This window comes from Triticum aestivum, chromosome 4D (genome assembly GCF_018294505.1).
Source record: "Triticum aestivum cultivar Chinese Spring chromosome 4D, IWGSC CS RefSeq v2.1, whole genome shotgun sequence".
Lineage (NCBI taxonomy): Eukaryota > Viridiplantae > Streptophyta > Magnoliopsida > Poales > Poaceae > Triticum > Triticum aestivum.
This window is the reverse complement of record NC_057805.1, coordinates 135,285,011-135,310,905: the sequence shown is the minus strand read 5'-3', so window position 1 is coordinate 135,310,905 and position 25,895 is coordinate 135,285,011.

Sequence of the window (25,895 nt, the reverse complement as noted above, 5' to 3'; positions counted from 1 at the left end):
TAAACACCGATCCATAAGCATAACCGAAATACCGACATCAGCAGCAAAGCAAACAAAAAGTTATTAAAGATTCAAGTTGAAAACCCATGCTTCTGCATGGCTATCATGCAAATGGTGGTTGTGTCTTTCCTGGGGATGAAGGAGGCTCCGGGGAGAAGTGCGGTGAAGCCGCGGAAAGAATCGCCGAAATGGGTTCTCTCTCGGAGGGGGCTGATTAGGGGCAAGGGCAAAATGGTCATTTCTAGAATGTTGAAACATAGTGAAAATGGTTATGAAAGAACGGGTTTGACGAGACGAAGAAGTGGGCGTTGGATTCACCTCAATCAGAGTTACGGTTGCGGAGTTATGAGGTGTTGAACACCAGGGACCAATCTGTGAATAAAACTTCAACAAACAGGTCCTTGGAGGAAAAACTGAAAGCGCCTTCGGGCAGATTACGCCTTCTGCAAAAAAAACGTATTTTTAGCCGAAGAACAACAAAAGTACGTTTCCTCAAAGGGAAAACGTATTTCGGGGAACATGCTTTCAGAAGAGAAAAGCGCCAAGAGGGAAACGTGCCTCCACTTATCCACATGGCAAGGTGCTGGGGCACCGGCGCGTCGGTCCCAGGCGCAGGGGGAGGAGGGCATGGGTGCTCGTCCCCTTCCTCCCCCTCGCCCTGTTCCTCGCGTGAAGCAGAGGCAGAGCAGGGGAGGGGCGGCGAGGGGGCCGACCTGCTTGGGCCGTCTCCAGCCCGGCCGAGGGCACCGACGGGACCACAGCGGCCAACCGCACCCATCCAGAGGGAGTACGGCCTCCGGGGAGGCGCGGGGAGGAGAGGAGGGTGGCGCCATGGAGAGTACAGGAAGCTTCAGGCGACGGGGTTCTTTGGTGATGCGGCCGCTCCAGCGAGGCGGGAAGTGGGTGGGGCGGCTCAGCGGGAAGAGGGGGAGGCAGTGGACGTGGAGGGGAGGCTAGAGGAGGCTCGGCTTGGCCGGGGCAGCTTGACTCTGGCAATGACCGAGAAGGCAATGGCGAGGAGGGGGCGAGGACTCCGGTGGTCGAGGAGGAAAGAGGAGAGGCTTGGGAGCTATGGGAGGGGTCGAGGTTCCTTATATAGGCCGCGGGAGGGGTTCGGGCGCGCTCTAGAGAGCTCTAGCTCGACGCCAATGGAGGTCAAGGGCGCGTTGTGGCACGGGCGCGGCGATTGCGACTCGACCACGGTGAGTCCGGACGGGGCATTGATGCAGGAAGATGCAGACAAGAACGGGCGAGCTAGAGGACATGATGTGGACGCGAGAGGCAGAGGGGAGTGGACAAACACAACGCCGTAGTTTGGCAGAGAGCGAGATTTGGCCTGTCCGACCCGTGGTCACTGCGTGAGCTGGCTCAAGTGGCGCGTTGTGGCCGGGCCGACAATGTCTAGTAGAATGACCTTAATGCCGTGAGTCCAAAGACGGTAACCACTCGGTCCAGTGGCAAAGAAGAGAAAAGAAGGAGGTTCCAAACTAGCTGAACAGCAAGGTGCTTGATGCCTTCTGCAGAAGATTGGTCGGGAGGGTTAGACTGAGATTTGACTGGGGTTGATCACTCACTAAGGTGAGTAAGATGGCAGGGTTTCAGCTCAATAGGAGGGGTTTAGCTAGTAGTTGCTGTACAAACCACCAGACTGGACAGAAACACAAAACATGAAGTAGCACTCACATATCAATTGGGATTGAGCTGAATATTTGTGCAGATGAGTTATTTGGTCATATGAAGATTCTGCGAAAGGTTTCATACCAATTGGATAAACCAGAATGGTACTTGCTTCACAAGCATTTCCACTGACCATAAAATTGCAAAAATTCTAGAGGAAAATTGGCCAGATGAAATATGCCCAAATTGGGTGGAGATAGGTTATATAGGTAGGAGAAGGCCTGGGAAAATTTTCAGACATAATGGAGCAAGATAAAATATACTTGCTTCACTAGCTGAAAATTTGGACAGAAACAAATATTTGAAGCTGTGCTCACATGGATGCATTGCATGAGCTCAAATCTTGAGGAGGGCTTTGATTTGATAAAATGAAAGAACATGCAAAAATTCAACTTAATTGGATTAACTAGCTAGTACTTCTTTCACAACAAATTCCCTCAGGCGGGAACTTTGAAAAATTGCTTAGGAATATTTACTAGGCCAATTGAGTTGAGATTTGGCATGAGGCAATTATTTGGGCATGAAAAGGTGTCCAAGAAGTTTGGGGTCAATTGGGCAAAGGTAGATGGCACTTGCTTCACAATCTGCCATCCAGGACAGAATAGGAAATGAATTATTTGAGGATGACGGGAAACATGGCCAATGAAATATTTTGCCATATTTGAGGAAGATATGACCCAAACAATTTATGAGAATTATTTGAGAATTTTAAGAGTGATGGAAATATAGGTTGCTTCACAACCTAGGGCAAATTGAGTTATTCCTTTAATAGAAAAGGAATATCCCCAATAAAAAGAATCTCAGGATTTGGGCTAGGATGAAAATGGAAAGGTCTAGGGAAGGATTTGGGTATGAAAAGCCACTCTGGAAGCAAAGAAGAGTTCATCTTCTTCAGTTTCCAGACCACAAAGCCACGGAAAAAAAAATCTCAGGCAAAAACCTCAGAAAATCAAAAGAAAAATAAAGGGCCAAAAATCAGGCTGTTACAGCCCCAAACTTTAAGAAACGACAACTTGGGTGTCTTGCCAAACCATAGTTCATATGGTGTTGTCTCAACGGATTTAGATGGTGCCCTATTTAACGTGAATGCAGCCGTCTCTAAAGCATAACCCCAAAACGATAGCGGTAAATCAGTAAGAGACATCATAGATTGCACCATGTCTAATAAACTGCGGTTACGACGTTCAGACACACCATTACGCTGTGGTGTTCGGGTTGCGTGAGTTGCGAAACTATTCCGCATTGTTCCCAATGAAGACCAAGCTCGTAACTCAAATATTCACCTCCACGATCACATCGTAGAAACTTTACTTTATTGTTACGATGATTTTCCACTTCACTCTGAAATTCTTTGAAATTTTCAAATGTTTCAGACTTATGTTTCATCAAGTAGATATACCCATATCTGCCCAAATCATCTGTGAAGGTCAGAAAATAACGATACCCGCCGCGAGAATCAACAGTCATCGGACCGCATACATCTGTATGTATTATTTCCAATAAGTCTGTTGCTCGCTCCATTGTTCTGGAAAATGGAGTCTTAGTCATCTTGCCCATGAGTCATGGTTCGCAAGCATCAAGTGATTCATAATCAAGTGATTCCAAAAGTCCATCAGCATGGAGTTTCTTCATGCGCTTTACACCAATATGACCTAAACGGCAGTGCCACAAATAAGTTGCACTATCATTATTAAACTTATATCTTTTGGTTTCAATACTATGAATATGTGTATCAGTACTATTGAGATTCAATAAAAATAGACCACTCATCAAGGGTGCATGACCATAAAAGATAATACTCATATAAATAGAACAACCATTATTCTCTGATTTAAATGAATAACCGTCTCACATCAAACAAGATCCAGATATAATGTTCATGCTTAACGCTCGCACCAAATAACAATTATTCAGGTCTAATACTAATTCCGAAGGTAGATGTAGAGGTAGCGTGCCGACGGTGATCACATCGACTTTGGAACCATTTCCCACGCGCATCGTCACCTCATCCTTAGCCAATCTTTGCTTAATCCGTAGCCCCTGTTTCGAGTTGCAAATATCAGCAACATAACCAGTATCAAATACCCAGGCGCTACTACGAGCATTAGTAAGGTACACATCAATAACATGTATATCAAATACACCTTTCACTTCGCCATCCTTCTTATCCGCCAAATACTTGGGGCAGTTCCGCTTCCAGTGACCAGTCCCTTTGCTGTTGTAACACCCCGGATGTAACTTTCCATTGTTGTAACTCCAACTCTTGCCATTTTCGGCTATGTGTTATGATATTCCCTCCGTGGTCGGGTTTTGTTTTTCGTTTTGCATTTTGTTCATGTCATGCATCTCATATCATGTCATCATATGCATCTCATTTGCATACGTGTTCGTCTCATGCATCCGAGCATTTCCCCATTGTCCGTTTTGCAATCCGGCACTCCCACATGCACCGGCGCACCCCTCTTGTTTCTTTTCGTGAGCGGGTGTTGAACGTTCTCGGAATGGACCGAGTCTTGTCAAGTGGCCTTGGTATACCACCGGTAGACCACCTGTCAAGTTTCGTTCCATTTGTAGGTCCTTTGATGCTCCAACGGTTAACCGGGTAACCGCAAAGTCCTTTTGTGTGTTGCAGCAAAAACCCCCTCCAAACAGCCCAAAACCCACCTAAGTCTCCTCCATGCTCTAGGTCGTTCGATCACGATCGTGTGGGCGAAAACCGCACTCCATTTGGAGCCTCCTTGCTCTCTCTACCTATAAAAACACGTCCCCCTCCGAATTTTCGGATCAAACCCTAGATCATTTCCCCTCCGCGCTGCCCGGAAAAAACCCCCCTCGCCGACGGACATGTCCGGCCGCCGCCCCGACCAATAGGACGCCCCCACGTCACCCGTGCCCGTGCCCACTACGCCGCCCGCCGCCGCAGCACGCGGGGCCCACGGGAGGCCCTCCCGACCCGTCCTGTGTCGCCGGCGAACCTCGAGCTGCGCGCCGATCCGATCTAGTTTAGATCCAACCGGTTGACTCCCCCCCCCAAATCTCTCCAAGTCCCGCATATTCTGCATAATGTTGCATTGTTCATCGCATCATAACTCTCTGCATATAGCTCCGTTTCGTGCATGTAATATATCGCAATGTTCGTTACGAGATGCTCTACATTTTGTTCCATTGTGCCATGTTCATTTGAGTCCATCTTGATGCACAAATCTCTAGTGCAAGAGTGCTATATGCTGTTACCTGCTGTTACTTATCAGAACTTGAGGATTTGTTATTTTTGTTGCATTTGATATGTGCATCTTATGGGCATGAGGTCTACATGTATTTTGATGTATGCCATGCCATCGTTACAGAGGTGTATGGCATGTATTTTTATGATCTATGTGGTGACTAGCACAAGCATGCAAACTAGGCTTCGTGATGTTTCTGATTTCACGGACTTGGTAATTTCATCGTCTATGACTGCTGTTATTTTGTTGCTATGTATCCATGTGGCTACAGAGAGATCCATGATCCTTTTGGTGATCTTCAGTGAGGATGTTTTGTAGATATAGTTGTGCTCTATCCACCCATGCCTCTGTTTGCATTTATGGAGTGCCTTAGCATGTCTTAATCTTGCTCTACGTTTGCTATAAAATATTCCTGGCAGATTCTTAACATGATTTTCAATTTTGCCAAGGTTGTTGTAGTTGTTTCATACATGCTATGATCTTGCTCTTGCCATGGATAGCTTCATAAACATGCCATATTTCTGTAGGTATGTTACTTTTGTCATGCATTGCTTTGTGTTGAGTGAATCAAGCTCACAAATATGCCCTCATAATGTCTGTTTCTGCCATGCTCTGTTTTCTGCTATGTCTGAAACCTGATAAGGAAACTTGCTATGTTTACATGGTTGCCATCATATCTTCTGGTCCTTTTTGGCTCATGGTAAGTAAGGGACTATTGTTCTATGCTTTTATTAGATTCATGCCATGCCTTGCTTTGCCATATTAAGTTCCGGTAGAATGTTGATTTCTTGCTCTGAACATTGCTACCTGATACTGTTTATGCCATGTCCAGTAATTTCACCGAGTTTGTGAACCTGATATCTTTTGCACTTTGCCATGCTTGTTTGAGCCTGTTATGTTGTGATCTAGCCGTAGCTCAGTGTTCATCTTTTGTCACGCATCTCCTGTAGATTATTGACATATGTTTTGTTGCTATGTTGGAGTGCTGTAGCATTGTTACTTGTTGCATTCTAAGTGTTATCATGCTGTTAATCGCAGAATCGTGTCATTCTTGTTTTGCTTGCCATTTGCAAACGGTGCATCCGTTTCCGGTGATCTTTATATCGATTTTGACCGAAATCATCTCATCTTTCCAGTGGCATGCTTGGTTTGCCAAGTTACTTCCTTGTTGATCATGTTTTCTTTCGAAGCACGCATATGCATCGCATACCACATCTCGCATATCATACATGTTTTGCATCATGTTGCTTGTGCATTTCCCGTGATTGATTCTGGTTCCGTTGCTTGTGTTCTTGTTTTGGGTAGAGCCGGGAGACGAGTTCGTGAACGAGGAACCTGTTGAGTACGCTTACGAGGATCAAGCTTTCGACAACTTTGAGAACCTTGCAGGCAAGATGACCATACCCTCGAAATCACTTCTATCTTTGCTTTGCTAGTTGGTCGTTCTATTGCTATGCTGCGCTACCTACCACTTGTTATACCATGCCTCCCATATTTTCCATGTCAAGCCTCTAACCATCCTTTCCTAGCAAACCGTTGTTTGGCTAAGTTACCGCTTTTGCTCAGCCCTTCTTATAGCGTTGCTAGCTGCAGGTGCAGTTGAAGTTGGTTCCATGTTGGAACATGGATATTTTTGGAATATCACAATATCTCTTATTTAATTAATGTATCTATATATTTTGGTAAAGGGTGGAAGGCTCGGCCTTATGCCTGGTGTTTTGTTCCACTCTTGCAGCCCTAGTTTCCGTCATACCGGTATTATGTTCCTTGAGTTTGCGTTCCTTACGCGGTTGGGTGATTTATGGGACCCCTTGACAGTTTGCCTTGAATAAAACTCCTCCAGCAAGGCCCAACCTTGGTTTTACCATTTGCTACCTAAGCCTTTTCCCTTGGGTTTTCGCGAGCCCGAGGGTCATCTTTATTTTAACCCCCCCCGGCCGTGCTCCTTCGACTGTTGGTTCGAAACGAGTAGACTGTGGGGCCTCCTCGGGGAAACTTGAGGCTGGTTTTACTCGTAGGATGTCTCATCCGTTGTGCCCTGAGAACGAGATATGTGCAACCCCTATCGGGATTTGTCGGCACATCGGGCGGCTTTGCTGGTTTTGTTTTACCATTGTCGAAATGTCTTGTAAACCGGGATTCCAAGACTGGTCGGGTCTTTCCGGGAGAAGGTTTATCCTTCGTTGACCGTGAGAGCTTATCATGGGCTAAGCTGGGACACCCCTGCAGGGTATTATCTTTTGAAAGACGTGCCCGCGGTTATGAGGCAGATGGGAATTTGTTAATGTCCGGTTGTAGAGAACTTGTCACTTGACTTAATTAAAATACATCAACCGTGTGTGTAGCCGTGATGGTCTCTTCTCGTCGGAGTCCGGGAAGTGAACACGGTTTGAGTTATGCATGAACATAAGTAGTTTCAGGATCACTTCTTGATCATATCTAGCTTCGAGACCGTTGCGTTGCTTCTCTTCTCGCTCTCATTTGCGTATGTTAGCCACCATATGCTTAGTGCTCGCTGCAGCTCCACCTCATTACACCATCCTTTCCTATAAGCTTAAATAGTCTTGATCTCGCGGGTGTGAGATTGCCGAGTCCTCGTGACTCACAGATTCTACCAAAACAGTTGCAGGTGCCGACGATGCCAGTGAAGATGACGCAACCGAGCTCAAGTGGGAGTTCGACGAGGAACGTGGTCGTTACTATGTTTCTTTTCCTGATGATCAGTAGTGGAGCCCAGTTGGGACGATCGGGGATCTAGCATTTGGGGTTATCTTATTTTCATTTGGATCTTGACCGTAGTCGGTCTATGTGAGGATTTTTGGATGATGTATGAATTATATTTATGTATTGTGTGAAGTGGCGATTGTAAGCCAACTCTCGTTATCCCATTCTTGTTCATTACATGGGATTGTGTGAAGATAACCCTTCTTGCGACAATACCACAATGCAGTTATGCCTCTAAGTCGTGCCTCGACACGTGGGAGATATAGCCGCATCGTGGGCGTTACAAGTTGGTAATCAGAGCCATCCCCGACTTAGGAGCCCCCTGCTTGATCGAATCACTGGCGTTGTTGAGTCTAGAGCAAAAAATATTTTGAGTCTTAGGATTATATATATCGGAGAGTAGGATTCTTTTTACTCCTCAGTCCCTTCGTTGCTCTGGTGAGGCCTCCTGACGTAAAATTTAGGATCACGCGGGTATCTTGGAATCGTTCCGATGGTTTTGTGACGAGAACATTGTTCTTGGTGCCTCCTGACATTTAGGGGTTGTGGCAGTGTCCCGGGGAGTTGAGCTCCGAGGTGTTATCGTCACAATTTTATCTATGAAGTTCTGGAATACCCGAGTTTCGCCAACATCGAAAATCTCTTTTATGCAGTTGTTGGTGAGATCACCTCGACGCCACCCAATACTGGGGCGGGAGTTCGGGAGTATTACCATAACTCGTATAACGGATGCTTTTCGAAGGTTGAGGTACACGATTTCCGAAGGTTTCTTGGTTATGTGTTGACAGATGGATACAACTGGATCTAGGGATTGCTAGTTTGGGTGATATATATGTTTGTCCCCTACATCCCCAACACCAGATTGCATAACCAGAAAGTTTCGGGAGTTTATAAGTGGGAATTCAAGTAGCTCCTAGGATATCTTTCCGACAGGCGCATGATATCAGATTGGGGTTCGACGTCTAGTGGTCCGCCTTTCCACGGTTGGTTTTACAATGGTCTCGTAGTGTCTTAAAGAGTCCTTGGCTATGCCGACTCGGGGACGCTTCGTACGTCATGTGCACTGCCTTGTACATGATGGTGCTGTACGATCGAGCCCGTGTGGGCCCCACCATGAAAACTTCGGAGGAAATCTCTATCATATGTTTGTTCCGGCTTATTCTGCAAGCCAATACTTTGTTTTGTTTTGGATTATGGTATTCGAGTTGCTTCAAAGTCAAATGTTGATTCCATACCTTTTTCTAAGTGGCTTTTCAACTTAATGGAAGTGTGATGATTTACTATGGAATTCATTCGTTCATCCTCGTTCGAATGTTTATTGTGAAGACTATATGTTGCAATTTCTATCTGTTGATTCAACTTGTCTATTTGTCTATCAAGATGCTAACGGATGTCACCCTCTTCAGGATGGCTCCGCCAACGCGTCAGAATCCGGAACGCAATGAAGGGAGTCAGGCGAACCCTCCGCCACCACCTCCGCCTCCGGAGGCATGGCAAGCTATCATGGCAGCCACCAACGCCAATGCTCAGATGATTCTGCAACTCTTGCAAGAACGCACCCAAGGGCAAGGCAATCAAGGAAATCAAGGCCAAGGCAAGAATCAACCTCACTTCGCTACCCTCAACCAGTTTGTTGCAAATCAGCCCAAGTCTTTCAGCTACTGTGCCGAGGCCACAGATGCCGATGATTGGCTCGTGGACATCAACAAGCATTTTGAATGTAGCAATGTCAGGCCTGAGGACTATGTCAAGTTCGCTTCTTTTCAGCTCAAGGACCAAGCTGCTGATTGGTATCAACAATACAAAGATTCCAGAGGAGGTCGTGTGATCACTTGGACTGACTTCTGTCAGGACTTCAAAGCGCACCACATTCCACAAAGTGTTGTTGAGAGCAAGCGTGAGGAGTTCCGCAATCTCAAGCAAGGCAACATGTCTGTGTATCAATTCAACATCCAGTTTCAGAAACTTGCTTGCTTCGCTAAACAAGACGTTCCTGATGAAAAGAGCATGATCTATCACTTCAGAGGTGGCCTTAGAGAGGATCTGCAGTTAGCTCTCGTTCTTGTTGAGCCTACTCAGTTTGATCAATTTTATAACATGGCCCTGAAGCAAGAAGCTACTCAGCTCAAGTGTGAGGCTTCTAAGAAGAGAGTCAGGGACGCAGTTCAGTCTTCTTCTTCCTCACTAGTGGCTGCTAAGCAACAGAAGTTCTGGTTGCCTCCTCCTCCCCCGTTTCGTCAGCCTTTCCAGCAGAAGAACAAAGGTGGCCATGGATCTTCCCACTCATCCAACCCTGGCTATCAGAACAAGTCTCAGAATCAAGCTCCAAAGTCTAATGCTCCTTATCATCGTCCACTCTCGGAGGTGACTTGCAACAAGTGTCAGCAGAAAGGTCACTATGCTAACAAATGCTTCAACCAAAGGCGCCTTCCGCCTCCTCCTCCTGTGAGATCTTCCAGCAATGCAGTGGTCAAGCATAATCCCAAGTCTGCAAAGGTCAACATGATGAATGCAGCTCAAGCGGAGGAATCTACTGATGTGATAATGGGTAATCTCTCAGTTAATGATATTCCTGCAAAAGTCTTATTTGATACTTGTCGTGGAATTGTGACGGCAGATGTCCTCATGCAAGGACTTAGTCGTGGAGCCATCGCAGCTAGGAAGCTTAAAGGGGTTAAACGGGACAAAGGACATGAAGGTTATACTGGTTCGGCCCCTTACGGTGAAGGTAAAAGCCTACTCCAGTTGAGGTGGAATTACTTGGGGTTTCGATGACCAGGGAGATAAACCGCTATGCCTGGCTATCGATATGTTGTTACTTTTTCTGAACCGCCGCCGGGTCATCCCTTTATATAGAAAGGTTAACGCCCTGCGGCTCTCAGAGTCCCGGCCGGCTCATAAACTGTGTCCGTCTTGGACGCTTAACTATTCTTGCCTTACACTACAAGTCATGCCACAACGGCGGTTTACCACTACGGGCCTTAAGTCGCCTCTAGGCCTTAGACCCATTACTAAACCGCCATCCTTAACCTGTCCTTGGGCTTCTGAATGAAGAGCTGTCGCAATGTAACCCGGCCCATCTTGGGCGGGTTACACCAGTAACTATATCCTCAACATTAGGCCCCAGATTGCTTTGAACTGGTTCATGTCAATCTTCAATACCTTAAGAAAAAATCTTCCGGCTTCTGTTTGCGCAAAGGTTATAACCTGCCATGACGTCATCTTCTGGATTCTTGGTAACCCGCCGTGACGTCATCCGCCATTAATGCACGTTCTGTCCAACGTATCTCAACGGATCCTTATCTTAATAACTATCCCGAAAATCAAGGCGCCTCTGCAGCTGGATAATCATGTCTTCAGCCTCCTCGTTTCTCGCGCCCACTCATCAGCCGTCCCTTATAAATAGGCCCGACCGGGTCCTCTCTCACTCTTCCCTTTCCATCGTCTTCCTCCTCTCGACGCCCTAGAACCCGAGCTCCACCGCCGCCGCCGTGCCTCTCGTCTTCCTCAGCCTCGGCCGCTGCATCAACCTGAGCTGGTCCAGAAAACGGCGGCGACTCTCCGCAGTGAACCTGCAATCGTAATTCTTCTTCTTATCGAACATCAGATCCGCATTAGGGTTCCACGCTTTCTCCGTGTTCTTCGTAGTTCATCTCGGTTCCTTCATAGTTCTTCCACCGCGAGTTCTTTTGATTCGAAAAACAGTACAGACCTCCTGCGGTAGTTGTTTCGCATCCTTTTTCAACACTAGTAGACCCCTTTTACTTGCAAAAAGACCTCACTGGAGCTTATGAGCTTCTTTGTACCAGTTTTTAGGTCTAGAAAATTTTCTTTTCTGGACGACCGTTTGATCCAAAATAATCACTGCAATCTGTGAAACTTGTTTGTGCAACACTTAGGCAAACACTGCATCTGTTAGCTATGGCGGCTCATATCTCCGGATTTAAAAAAGGCAATACTTCATGAATATTCCGGCTCATTCATAATAGATTCAAATAACTTAATTGCTTATGATATCCATAGCGGCTTAAATAATCTGACACAATTAGCCATATATCATTAGGCCCCTTCATAAGCCGCCACCTTAAATACTAAACTGAAACTTTCCTCCGGCTTAAATTTGAACCGGAAATTTTATTTTGTCATAGGCTTCCATCCTTTACAATGCCGCCCAAGGCTCCCAAGGCGCCCATTACATGCAACTGGGTTAGATCTAACGTCACCGATAGCACCTTAGCTGACTTTGTGAAAACGGGTTACCTGCCCAAGAAAGAGGTCATGTCATATCGTGCTCCTGACCCGTCTGAAGAGAGACCTCAACCCAAGGACGGAGAGGTTGTCATATTTGCTGATCACATGAGCCGGGGCTTTGCTCCTCCCGGCTCAAAATTCTTCAGAGATGTTCTGCACTTTTTCGACCTGCGACCTCAAGACATTGGACCCAATTCCGTGTCGAACATTTGTAACTTCCAAGTGTTCTGTGAGGTGTACCTTGGAGAAGAGCCCAGCTTGCTACTCTTTAGAGAGTTATTCTATCTGAACCGCCAAAATGAATGTGCCAATAGGCCCTACCTGGAGCTTGGTGGAATCTCAATCCAACGACGGAGAGATTGTCTCTTTCCTTATGCTGAGCCGCCAAGCCACCCGAAAGACTGGAACCAGACATGGTTCTACTGCCAAGACACTTCTCCGGCTGATGAGAATCCTCTGCCCGGCTTTCGATCCCTACGTCTGGAATCAAATCACCCCTTGCCAGATAAACTATCTCAAGTTGAACGTCAGCCACTTACTCCCACCATTAACAAGATCAGAGCTCTTCTGGGGAACAGCCTGAATGGCATTGATCTGGTCCGGGTCTGGATTGCCTGGCGGGTGATTCCTTTAAGCCGCCGCCCCGGCTTAATGTGCGATTACACGGGCCGGAAGGATCATCCTCTTCGGCACAGTCCCAACGACTTATGTGAGGACGTCATTGATGACATGACCAAGTCTCTTCTGAACGAGAGCCTGGCAGATTGCGGGAGAACAGGCTTAAGTCCTTTCTGCAAGGCTAACCCAGCCCCAGCGGTAAACTATTGACCTGAACACCTCACCTTCCATTTTAACGATTTCGTCTTAACTTCAAAAACCTTTGTTGTATTTTACAGGCTAATGATAAATTCTGGAAGGTCAAGTATGACCATGAAGCTGCCAAGAAAGCCAGAAAGGTTAAGAAAGCCGCCAGGAGAGCCGCTCCCTGTAAGAAGGGGAGTAAACCTAGCGCCTCGAACCTGCTTCACCTGGAAGACACCTCCGAGTCAGAGGTAGCCCTTGACTCTTTAGGCTCCTTTCTTAACCATCTTATTGACATGGATTATTAGCAGGAGGACACCGGAGCGAGTCATGAAGCGATTGAAGAGGTAACTATAATTTCCTCTGACTCCGAGCCTTTGCCAAGACAGAAAGTCCGAAGAGTAACCTGGAAAGTAAGATTTTAACACCCTTTAGCTTATCATGATCCTCAATTTCTTTTGAAGCGACAGATTTATGAGAGTCGGAGGCAGACCCGGACCAGCAAGGATGCAGACCTCTCCTCCGGCTTACCTGAAGCATCAAGGAAGCGCCGGACTGAGGTTATCTTCGACTTATATCCTTTTCATCCTTTGGCGGGCGTCCCTCGTCAACCACTCAATTCTTCTGATTCAAACTACCAGGGAACTTCACCTTCCTCCGGCGACTCAATGCAGTCTAGCTTGCCGGCTTTCAAAACCGCACCCGGGTAATGATGATCAGCTTATTTTGTGCTTATCTTACTCATGTTTTTGCACTAACCCTTTGACTTTCAGTGTACAAATAAAGCCCAGCAAGAGGGCGAAGAAAAATAAGCCGGCCGAAGAGCCGGTCCTGACTGAACCTAATGCTTCTACTCATGAGCCGCCATCTGCACCAACTCCTGAAACCGCCACTGCTCCATCTGATGAACAAGTTATGGAAGGTTCTGATAACCCGGAGATCCCCAGCCCGGCTCATCCAGATGATCCGGACGTTATAATCACCCGGACCGAGTTTGTCGAACCGGGAAGACCCACCGCGTTGGCTAGATGCTCTGCCAAGGAAGAACTTCTAGAACGCCGTAGGGCCAGGCTTGACATCACTGATTATGCTAATCTAAGCATTGGAGATATTGTCTCCGGCTATATTAATCAAGTGCACAACAGCCGGGACCTGGAAATTGATATGGTGAAGCGAATACAGCAAAAATCTGAGGTATGACTCTCTTGCTTACTCCATAGTTATCCTTACCATGCCAGCCCCCAAGTCTATTACTTATGATGAAATATGTTGTAGACTTAATACCGGCTTAGTAATCATTGCAAGAAAACCGGCTTATCTGGTAACACTCGAGGGCCGGTTTAAACAGCATAGTTGTACCGTTGCCTGCAAAGTGCTTGGGACTTATTTTTATGAACCGACACTGTGAATAGAGTTCTTCCATACATTAGCCCCCAAGTGCCAAGTGTCTTTGCTTGCAAAGTGCTTGGGACTTAATGTTGCATTATAATCACCCTAACTGTAACCCGGAATTTGTACAGGCCATCTGTAAGAAATTTGAATCGGAAATCTCTGATCTAAAGAAACGCCTGAAGACTCAGGAAAGTGAAACCCAAAAGGCCAACTCCAAATTTGAATTAAGTGTATGTGCACAAGAGAAACTGAAGAAGAAGTTTGAAGCAGAAAGAAAAGCCTGGGCGGATGAAAAAACTGCTTTGCTCAGCCAGGCCGAACAAGCAGAGGCCACTCTTACTGAAAGAACCGCCGAACTATCCGGCTTAAAACGCCATGTATCTCAGATGGTCTCCGCAATCTTTGGTAAGTTACTCTGTAAGTTTCTAGCTAGTTTAAATCGTTCATTTCCCATAAGTATCTCAATTGCCATCAGCTCACCTAACTTTGTAATGCAGGTCCCAGGAGTTCCAATCTCAACCAGAGCGTGCTGACCAAACTGAAGGCGGTTTATACCTTAGTAGAGCAACTTTACACCGGGTCACAACGTGCCTTAGCCATTGTGGCTCTGTCAAACGAAGTTCCCACTCATCTAGCGGATGTACTCAGGCGGCTTGCCGTGCTTCCTCAATGCTTCCAAGAGTTAAGACGTGCTTCTGCAAGAGCCGGAGCCATAGCCGCTCTAAGCCGGGCCAAGGCGTTCCTACCGGAGCTAGAACCGGCCGACATCGCCATTGGTTATCCTAGCTTGAAGGAAGATGGCACTCCCTTTGACCAGAAGGACTTCGCCGCTTGCGTGAAGAGCGTACGCCCTGTGGCCACTTTGATTGGTAATGACACAGACCTTACCAAATATCAACCGGGCTATGGCGCGGAGAATCAGAGGATCCCAACACCTCGTTATGAAGCAGTCAGCCTGATTCCTCCGACTCATAAGCATACCTTCTCCCCTGAAGTTGACCTGGCCGGGTTAATTGATGATGAAGCTCAATTTGAAGCCTTGAGTGGCATTGACTGGAAATCATCAACCTTCCAGGACATGGAAACAGCCAGAGGAGCGGAGAGGGATGAACCGGAAGCGTCAGCCCAACAGCACCTTTGATCTCTTAGGCTTGGCGGCTCATGGTTATGTCTTTAAAAAACAATGCCTCACCTTTTGGACTCGGGGAGTCATGTAATAGAGTAGGATAAGCACTTAATTTTGTCGTGCCATCATGCACGTATGTAGCGCTCAATACTGTTTAAGCCGCTCTTTTATATTCTTCCGGGTTATGTTTGATCCTCTGCTTTCCTTAATTTTAAAGAGCTGTCTTTAATTGTCCTGCATAGAAAACAAATCACAAGTCCCTAGGCGACTCACCGCATGGAGAGTCATACATCGTACATATAACCCGGAATATGAATCAAAGTCATAATAAACCGGTTCTCAACTATATCTTTGAGATAACCATAACAGCATACCAGCGAGCCTTCAAGTATACTTCCGGTTTATGTAACCCGAATAATGAGGTTAAGAACTCAACTCCGGTTCACCAGCACATATAATGCTTATTATGTGCTATCAATGTTATTAATCAAGGTTAAGCCGGTGGAATAAGAACCGCCCTTGAACACCTTTGATATGATCAAAAGAACTGGTTTGCAACAAAGAGATCTCAAAAATTTAGAGGCCTCTGATTCGAATACGACCAGAGAACCGTCCCAAAGGGGTCAAGCTAAGATTCGAATGCGATTATATAGCCCCCAGTGGCTTTGGCATTGCCGATCAAGAGGGTACCGACAGCTATGTTCTCTTTGTTTCGAATACGACCTATGTTTGAACAGGAAGCCCCCAAATGACCTTAAGAGTTGTTTAACGACGCTGATTCAAATACGATCCACGTCGGTTCCCGAAGGGGGTTGAGCTATGATTCAAATATGATCAAGTAACTCCCCAATGAGCTCGGCAATATGCCAATCAAGTGGGTATCGACAGCTATGTTCTCTTTGGTTCAAATACGACCTATGTTTGAACAGGAAGCCCCCAAATGATCATATTTTTAACGGCTAGATTCGAATACGATCATAAGCCGGATCAACCTCCAAGTGACCATGTGATATTACAATGAAAATAACAATGACACATTTACCTTTGGAGGGGAAAAAGGACAGAGGTCCTGCTTTATTATTTATCGTAATATATACATGGCTATAGAAATATGTACATTATGAGAGCTGGTGGCTCAAGTGTAATAAGGCGAAGCTGAGCTATATTCCACGGCCGGCGGGTCTCCTCCTCTGACTTACGTGAATCTTTGTGCTCTCGAACATCGATGAGGTAGTATGACCCGTTGTGCAAGTTCTTGCTGACCACAGAGGGCCTTTCCCAAGGTGGGGATAGCTTGTGTGCATCTGTCTAATCCTGGATGAGCCGGAGCACCAAATCACCTCCTGAAAGGTCCTGGACTTAACCCGGCCGCTGTGATAGCGGCGCAGGTCTTGTTGGTAAATCGCCGAGCGAGCTGCTGCTACGTCACGCTGTTCGTCCAGCAAGTCAAGAGCATCTTGACGTGCTTGCTCATTGTCCGCCTCGACATAAGCCGCCACTCGAGGCGAGTCATGACGGATGTCACTAGGGAGAACCGCCTCAGCTCTGTAGACCATGAAAAAAGGCGTGTAACCCGTAGAACTGTTAGGAGTAGTATTGATGCTCCATAACACAGAGGGTGACTCCTCCACCCAACAACCCAGCGTCCGTTGCAAAGGGACCAAAAGCCGGGGCTTGATGCCTTTCAAGATTTCCTGATTGGCTCTCTCAGCTTGACCATTGGATTGGGGGTGAGCTACTGATGAAACATCAAGCCGTATATGTTCTCGTTGACAAAATTCCTCCATGGCGCCTTTAGACAGATTGGTACCATTGTCCGTTATAATGCTGTGTGGAAAACCAAAACGAAATATCACCTTCTTCATGAACTGAACCGCCGTGGCTGCATCACACTTACTAACCGGCTCTGCCTCAACCCACTTTGTGAACTTGTCAACCGCCACCAACAGGTGGGTCTTCTTATCCTTAGACCTTTTAAAAGGCCCAACCATATCAAGCCCCTAGACTCCAAACGGCCAAGTGATTGGAATCATCCTCAACTCTTGAGCCGGCACGTGAGCACGTCTTGAGAACTTCTGACAACCGTCACACTTACTGACTAAGTCCTCCGCGTCAGGGTGAGCCGTCAGCCAATAAAAACCATGACGAAAAGCATTCGCCACAAGGGATTTTGAGCCGGCATGATGGCCACAATCCCCCTCGTGAACCTCTCGTAAAATTTCTTGACCCTCCTCAGGGGAAACACAACGCTGAAAAGCCCCAGTAACACAGCGATGATGCAGCTCGCCATTGATGATTATCATTGACTTAGAACGCCGGTTATTTGTCTGGCCAAAGTTTCATCCTCAGGCAATTCTCCCCGGGTCATGTAAGACAAGTATGGCACTGTCCAATCTGGGATGACGTGAAGAGCCGCCACCAACTGTGCTTCTGGGTCAGGAATAACCAAGTCTTCCTCTGTGGGAAACTTGACAGAAGGGTTATGCAGAATATCCAAGAAAGTATTAGGCGGCACCGGCTTACGCTGAGAGCCGATCCGGCTTAAGGCATCAGCCGCCTCGTTCTTTCTGCGGTCAATGTGCTCCACTTGATAACCCTGAAAATGTCCGGCGATGGCATCAACTTCACGGAGATAAGCCGCCATGAGGGGGTCCTTGGAATCCCACTTGCCTGATACCTGTTGAGCCACCAAATCTGAGTCGCCAAAGCACCTTATCCGGCTTAAGCTCATCTCCTTGGCCATACGAAGACCATGGAGCAAGGCCTCGTACTCAGCTGCATTGTTAGTACAGGGAAACATCAACCGTAGTACATAACAAAACTTGTCACCTCGAGGGGAAGCTAACACAACTCCAGCCCCGAGCCCTCCAATTGCCTGGACCCGTCGAAGTGAATAGTCTAGTATGTATTATCCGGTTTCTCTTCAGGCACCTGCAGCTCTGTCCAATCATTGATGAAATCCACCAATGCTTGAGATTTGATAGCAGTGCGTGGCACATACTTTAAACCATGAGGCCCAAGTTCTATGGCCCACTTAGCAACTCTTCCTGTGGCTTCTCTGTTTGGGATGATATCTCCTAGGGGAGCAGAACTAACCACAGTGATAGGGTGGCCCTGGAAATAATGCTTAAGCTTCCGGCTTGCCATGAACACCCCATAAACAAGCTTCTGCCAATGTGGATACCGTTGTTTGGACTCAATGAGTACTTCGCTGACATAGTAAACCGGCCGCTGAATCGGATGCTCCTTACCCACTTCCTTACGCTCCACCACCACAGCCACACTGACGGCTCGTGTGTTAGCGGCGACATACAACAATAAAGGCTCCTTGTCGACAGGAGCAGCAAGGACTGGCGGCTCAGCTAGCTGTCTCTTCAGATCCTCAAAAGCAGCATTAGCAGCATCATTCCAGACAAAGTCATCTGTTTTCTTCATCATCTGATACAGTGGCATGGCTTTTCACCCAACCGGCTTATAAACCGACTCAAAGCAGCGATACGACCCGCCAGACGCTGGACGTCGTTTATGCACGCCGGCTTAGCCAGAGAGGTGATTGGCTTGATCTTCTCCGAGTTAGCTTCAATGCCTCTGTGAGAAACCAGAAAACCCAAGAGTTTGCCTGCAGGAACACCAAAAACACACTTGGCCGGGTTAAGCATCATCTTGTAGACCCGGAGATTATCAAAGGTCTCTCTCAGATCATCTATCAAGGTCTCCTTCTTCTGGATTTGACCACGATATCATCCACATAGGCATGAACGTTGCGCCCAATCTGATTATGAAGACAATTCTGCACGCAACGCTGGTAAGTCGCCTGTGCACTCTTGAGCCCAAAAGGCATAGACACATAACAGAAGGCTCCAAAAGGAGTAATGAACGCCGTCTTCTCTTGGTCCTTAACAGCCATTTTGATCTGATGGTAACCAGAGTAAGCATCCAAAAAACTCAAACGCTCACAACCCGCCGTAGCGTCAATAATTTGATCAATACGAGGGAGAGCAAAAGGATCAGCCGGACAAGCCTTGTTTAAATCCGTATAATCCACGCACATACGCCAGGTGCCGTTCTTCTTGAGCACGAGCACCGGGTTAGCTAACCATTCTGGATGAAAGACTTCAACGATAAACCCGGCCGCCAAGAGCCGGGCTACTTCCTCACCAATGGCTTTCCGCCTCTCCTCATTAAACCGCCGGAGGAATTGCCTGACTGGCTTAAATTTCAGATCAATATTGAGAGTATGCTCAGTGAGTTCTCTTGGTACACCCGGCATGTCAGAAGGTTTCCATGCAAAGATGTCCCTGTTCTCACGGATGAACTCGATGAGCGTGCCTTCCTATTTCGGATCCAGATTGGCACTGATGCTGAACTGCTTAGATGAGTCACCCGGAACAAAGTCAACAAGTTTAGTCTCATCAGCTGACTTAAATTTCATTACCGGCTCATGCTCCGTGGTTGGCTTTTTCAAAGACGTCATATCTGCCGGGTCAACATTATCCTTGTAAAACTTCAACTCCTCTGTTGCACAAACAGATTCAGCGTAAGCAGCGTCACCTTCCTCACACTCCAAGGCTATCTTTCGGCTGCCATGAACCGTAATGGTCCCATTGTGACCCGGCATCTTGAGCTGCAAATACACGTAACACGGCCGTGCCATGAACTTGGCATAAGCCGACCGCCCAAATAAAGCATGGTAGGGGCTTCTTATCTTAACCACTTCAAAAGTCAGTTTTTCCGCCCTGTAGTTGTACTCATCTCCAAAGGCTACTTCCAGCTCGATCTTACCGACCGGATACGCCGACTTACCGGGCACCACCCCATGGAAAACAGTGTTGGACTGGCTGAGGTTTTTATCAGTTAATCCCATACGACGGAAGGTCTCATAATAGAGGATGTTGATACTGCTGCCTCCGTCCATGAGCACTTTAGTGAATTTATACCCCCCAACCTGAGGAGCCACCACCAAGGCCAGGTGACCAGGATTATCAACCCGGGGAGGATGATCTTCCCTACTCCATACAATAGGCTGCTCAGACCATCTTAAATAGCGGGGAACCGCCGGCTCAACAGCATTTACAGCCCTCTTATGAAGCTTCTGGTCTCGCTTGCACAGACTGGTAGTGAACACATGATACTGTCCACCATTGAGCTGCTTTGGATTGGTCTGGTATCCCCCCTGCTGCTGCTGCTGATTACCCTGGCCAGATTGCTGATTAAAACCCCCTTGAAAATTCTGAGAATTGGAATTTGAGCCGCCGCCCGGGCCATGAAAGCCGCCGGCGCCTGAGCCGCCGCCCTGCCCATTGTTGCCATTAAAAGCGTTGGAATTTTTGAAGGCTTCATGATTGCGCAGTCTTTCCATAGATGAGTGGCCGGCTTCTCCCTAGAGCCATGCCTTGGACAAGGCTCATTCAACAACTGCTCAAGCGTCGGGCCTGACCCGCCGGCTCGGGGAGGTGGTCTCCCCTTACGTCGGTGGTTGTTACCCTGCGCATTGGCGTTGGCCACAAACTCCATACTGCCATCAGCCTTACGTTTGTTACCTCCCTGGTTCGCCGGGTTATGCTGAGGGCCCTTGCCATTGCCGTTCTTCTTTCCCTTCCCTGTCCTTTCATCATCCGACGCGGGATCCTTGGTACTATCAGAGTCGGCGTACTTGACCAGAGCCGCCATCAGCGTACCCATATCATTGCAATCGCGCTTGAGCCGCCCGAGCTTCATCTTCAGGGGCGCAAAACGACAATTTTGCTCCAACATTAAGACTGCAGAGCCGGCATCCATCTTATCAGACGAATGTATTATCTCTTTGACCCGGCGAACCCAATGGGTTGTAGACTCGCCCTCCTGCTGCTTGCAGTTAGTCAAATCCACAATTGACATAGATTGCCTACATGTATCTTTGAAGTTTTGGATGAACCGGGCTTTTAGCTCTGCCCATGACCCGATAGAATTAGGCGGCAGTCCTTTCAACCAAGTGCGGGCAGTTCCATCCAACATCATGGTGAAGTATTTGGCCATTGCCGCTTCACTGACCTCTAGCAACTCCATAGCCATCTCGTAGCTCTCGATCCATGCTCCGGGTTGTAAATCAGCCGTATAATTAGGTACCTTCCTAGGTCCTTTGAAATCCTTGGGCAGACGTTCATTACGGAGAGCCGGCACCAGACAAGGGACACCTCCGGTCCTCGTAGGTATACCCGCCTCGATAGAAGCCGTCGGATAGACTGGGAGGGGCTGGTAAGCCGTCAACTGAGGCACCTGCTCCGCCTCTTGCCGTGCTCTGTCTTGGTCTACCGTGTTAAAGGCTCCATTATGAACCGGGTGTGGCCAGCTGGCAAGTCACGGCGCCGGACGTTGCTTGAGCCGGTCGCTGAACCATGTGTCTGCTATAACTTGGGCTCCGGCCTGGACGAGGGGTTGAATGAATCCTGTCCCGGCTATATGAATATGCCTCCTGTTGCGCCAGAGCCGTCTGAAGAAGTTCTCTGACCCGGCGGGTTTCGACCGCCGTTGGAGAGTCGCCCTCGATTGGGAGAGCCGCCAGTCGCGCCGCCGCGGCGACCATGTTTTCCAACGGGTTGGCATAATGACCCGGTGGTATTGGCACGTACTGAGGCGGGGTAGTGTTCACACGGGGAGGCCCCATCACTTGCGGCTGAATCGGCGTTCCAGCCCCGGGTGCCGTGATCTCTGGCGGGTTACTGGGCCCTGCACCAGGCGTGTTGAAAAGGTTTCGAGGATCGTAAACCGGAGGGAGTCGAGATTGAGCCTTCTGATGCCTCCTTCTCATGATCTCATTGGATGCGTTCTGATCCATCGTGAGCCGGAAAGACTGCGCCTGAATCAGCTGAGTCTGGGCGTCGAGAGCCGCCCGCTCTGCAGCCATCCTGATCCCTTCCGCTGCCAGATCTTCCTTGGCTCTGCTATATCCAGCTTTAACTGTGCCACCTCCGCATCATGTTGAGCTTGATCCGCTGGGACGACCGTAGCGGTTAACAGGGCCGTCATCTTATCTGTGAGATCCATTAGCACCTGAGCCGGCGAGTGCGCAAGGGCCCCCTGCCCCAGCAGCGGGGTTTTGAACAGGTTGTGCGCCGGCCATGAAGATTCCAACCCGGCTGGGCGGCTCAAAGGGGTCCGGAATACTGTCGCCATCGGAACAACCCCTGAGCCTGCCATCTTGAAGTTGATATAACGAGTTGGTCTCGTCTGTGGACGACTCGCCGTCAGAGCGAGCGGCCGTCTCATCGCCAGATCCAGATCCTTCAGAGAGTCCTCCATGGACGCATCCCACGAAAGCACGCTTCAAGGCAGGCAGAGTCCGGGCGGGTCTTGCATGCTGAGCCGTCTCGATGAGGTCGGCGCAGAGGTCCTGGCTCAGGGCCCGGCTCGCCAATCTTGCCAATGAAAACGTGGATTCCGCCGAAGGGGACCCGGTACCCGTACTCGATTGAGCCGGCGTCGGGGCCCCAGCTTGCATCGTCGATGTAGAGCTTGCCGCGACGACTCTTGGTCATCCGGCCCACAGCGTATCCCTTGAGCCCTTCGAAGCTGCCCTTCAAGAACTCAAATCCACCGTGCGCTGGCCCCACGGTGGGCGCCAACTGTCGTGGAATTGTCACGGCAGATGTCCTCGAGCAAGGACTTAGTCGTGGAGCCATCGCCGCTAGGAAGCTTAAAGGGGTTAAACGGGACAAAGGACACGAAGATTATACTGGTTCGGCCCCTTACGTTGAAGGTAAAAGCCTACTTCAGTTGAGGTGGTATTACTTAGGGTTTCGATGACCAGGAGCTAAACCGCTCTGCCTGGCTATCGATCTGATCTTACTTGTCCTGAACCGCCGCCGGGTCGTCCCTTTATATAGAGAGGTTAACGCCCAGCGGCTCTCAGAGTCCCGGCCGGCTTATAAACAGTGTCCGGCTCGGACTCTTAACTATTCTTGCCTTACACTACAAGTCATGCCCTAACGGCGGTTTACCACTACGGGCCTTAAGTCGCCTCTGGGCCTTAACCATTACTAAACCGCCATCCTTAACCTGTCCTTGGGCTTCTGAATGAAGAGCTGTCGCAATGTAACCCTGCCCATCTTGGGCGGGTTACACCAGTAACTATATCCTCAACAATACTAGTGCATCTATTTCTTTCATCTCAAGACCTTTTGCATCCATGGACAATTTGCATACTGTTGATCTGTCTAAGCCGATAGCGGTTTCCTCTCCGGTCTTATTCATGAATACCAAAATGATGGCTCCGGATGTTTCTATCAAGATGGGCAACTATAAATTTTTATCTTCTCCAATGGTTCTTGGTGACTCGGATATTGATCTAATTCTCGGGATGGAGTGGCTTTCTAAGCACAAGGCTCAACTTGATTGTGCTGCCAGGGAAATTCAATTGACACACTCTTCTGAGGATGTGATCATCTATGCCGCTCGTGATGAAACCATTCGGCTATTTCTCTCAATGAGAAGGGCGAGTTGGATGCTATTTCTCAAATTCCAGTCGTTTGTGAGTACCAAGATGTCTTTCCAGAAGAGCTTCCGGGTATGCCTCCTCACCGGCCAGTTGAGTTCGTTATCGATCTTGAGCCTGGCACTGAACCCGTTTGCAAGCGTCCATACAAGCTTGGACCCAAGGAGCTGAAGGAATTGAAGAAACAGCTCGATGAACAAGAGCGTCTGGGTTTGATCAGACCGAGTTCATCTCCATGGGGTTGTGGTGTTCTTTTTGTCCAGAAGAAGGATGGCACGGACCGACTTTGTGTCGACTACCGTCCATTGAACAAGAAGACAATCAAGAACAAGTATCCACTTCCCAACATCAATGAGCTATTCGAGCAACTAAAGGTGCTAAAGTATTCTCCAAGCTTGACCTTCGAATGGGTTATCATCAGATTCGCATTCGTGAAGAAGATATTCCCAAGACAGCATTCAGAACAAGCTTTGGTTCTTATGAATATACTGTCATGTCTTTCGGCCTTGTCAATGCTCCTCCAACATTCTCTCGAATGATGAATTTCATCTTCAACCCCTATACCAATGAATTCGTCCTGGTGTATCTCGATGATATCTTGGTCTTCTCCAAGAATAAGAAGGATCATGCCAAACATTTGCGATTGGTGCTCGACAAGCTCAGAGAGTATCAATTCTATGCGAAGTTTTCCAAATGTGAGTTTTGGCTTGATGAAGTTCTTTACCTTGGTCATATCATCTCTGCCAAGGGCATCGCTGTTAATCCCGAGAAGGTGTCTGCAATTGTGAATTGGGAACCTCCTCAGAATGTCAAGCAGCTCCGCAGTTTCCTTGGTCTTGCAAGCTATTGCCGAAGATTCGTTGAGAATTTCTCTAAGATTGCAAAGCCTCTTTCCAACCTCCTCCAGAAGCATGTGAAGTATGTCTGGACTCCTGAGTGTGACGTTGCTTTCAACACTCTCAAAGAGAAACTCGTCACAGCTCCTGTCTTAACTCCTCCTGACGAATCCAAGCCATTCGAAGTTTTCTGTGATGCTTCTCTTCAAGGTCTCGGTGCTGTGTTAATGCAAGAGAAGAAAGTTGTGGCCTATACCTCTCGTCAGTTGAAGCCCAACGAAAAGAACTACCCCACTCACGATCTTGAGTTGGCGGCAGTTGTCCATGCATTAATAACATGGAGACATCTCTTGTTGGGAAGAAAAGTGGACATATTCACCGATCACAAGAGTCTCAAGTATATCTTCACTCAGCCCAGCCTCAACCTCAGGCAAACTCGATGGGTTGAAATGATTCAAGAGTACAATCCGAGTATTGAATAGACTCCAGGCAAGGCCAATGTCATTGCAGATGCTTTGAGCAGGAAGACTTATTGCAACAGCTTAATCCTCAAGCCATTCCAACCGGATCTTTGTGAAGCTTTCCGCAAGCTGAATCTCCAAGTTGTTCCTCAAGGCTTTCTTGCCAACCTCATAGTCTCTCCTACTTTGGAAGATCAAATTCGTGAGGCACAACTCCTGGATACCATGGTGAAGAAGGTGAAACGTGGTATCGACAAGGGTCTTTCCAAATAGAAGTGCTATCGCATTGATGAGAGAGACACTTTATTCTTCGAGGACCGGATTTGTGGTTCCTAAAGGTGATCTAAGGAAAGTGATTATGAACGAGGCGCACAATTCTCTTCTTTCCATTCATCCTGGAAGTACGAAGATGTACCATGACCTCAAGCAGTCGTATTGGTGGACTCGAATGAAGCGAGAAATCGCTCAATTCGTGAATGAATGTGATGTCTGTCGAAGGGTGAAAGCAGAACACCAACGACCAGCTGGTCTCCTCCAACCTCTTGCTATCCCAGAATGGAAGTTTGATCATATCGAAATGGACTTCGTGACTGGATTTCCAAGTCCAAGCGCGGAAATGATGCTATCTTCGTTGTCATCGACAAGCTTACTAAAGTGGCTCATTTCCTTCCAATCAAAGAATCTATCACAGCAGCTCAGTTGGCAGAGCTATACACCTCCAGGATTGTCTCCTTGCACGGCATTCCACAATTGATATCTTCAGATCGTGGAAGCATCTTCACTTCTAAGTTCTGGGACTCCTTCCAGAAGGCCATGGGCACCAACATTCGCTTCAGCACAGCTTTCCATCCTCAAACTAGTGGCCAAGTCGAGCGAGTCAATCAAATTCTTGAAGATATGCTCAGGGCTTGTGTCATTTCCTTTGGCATGAAG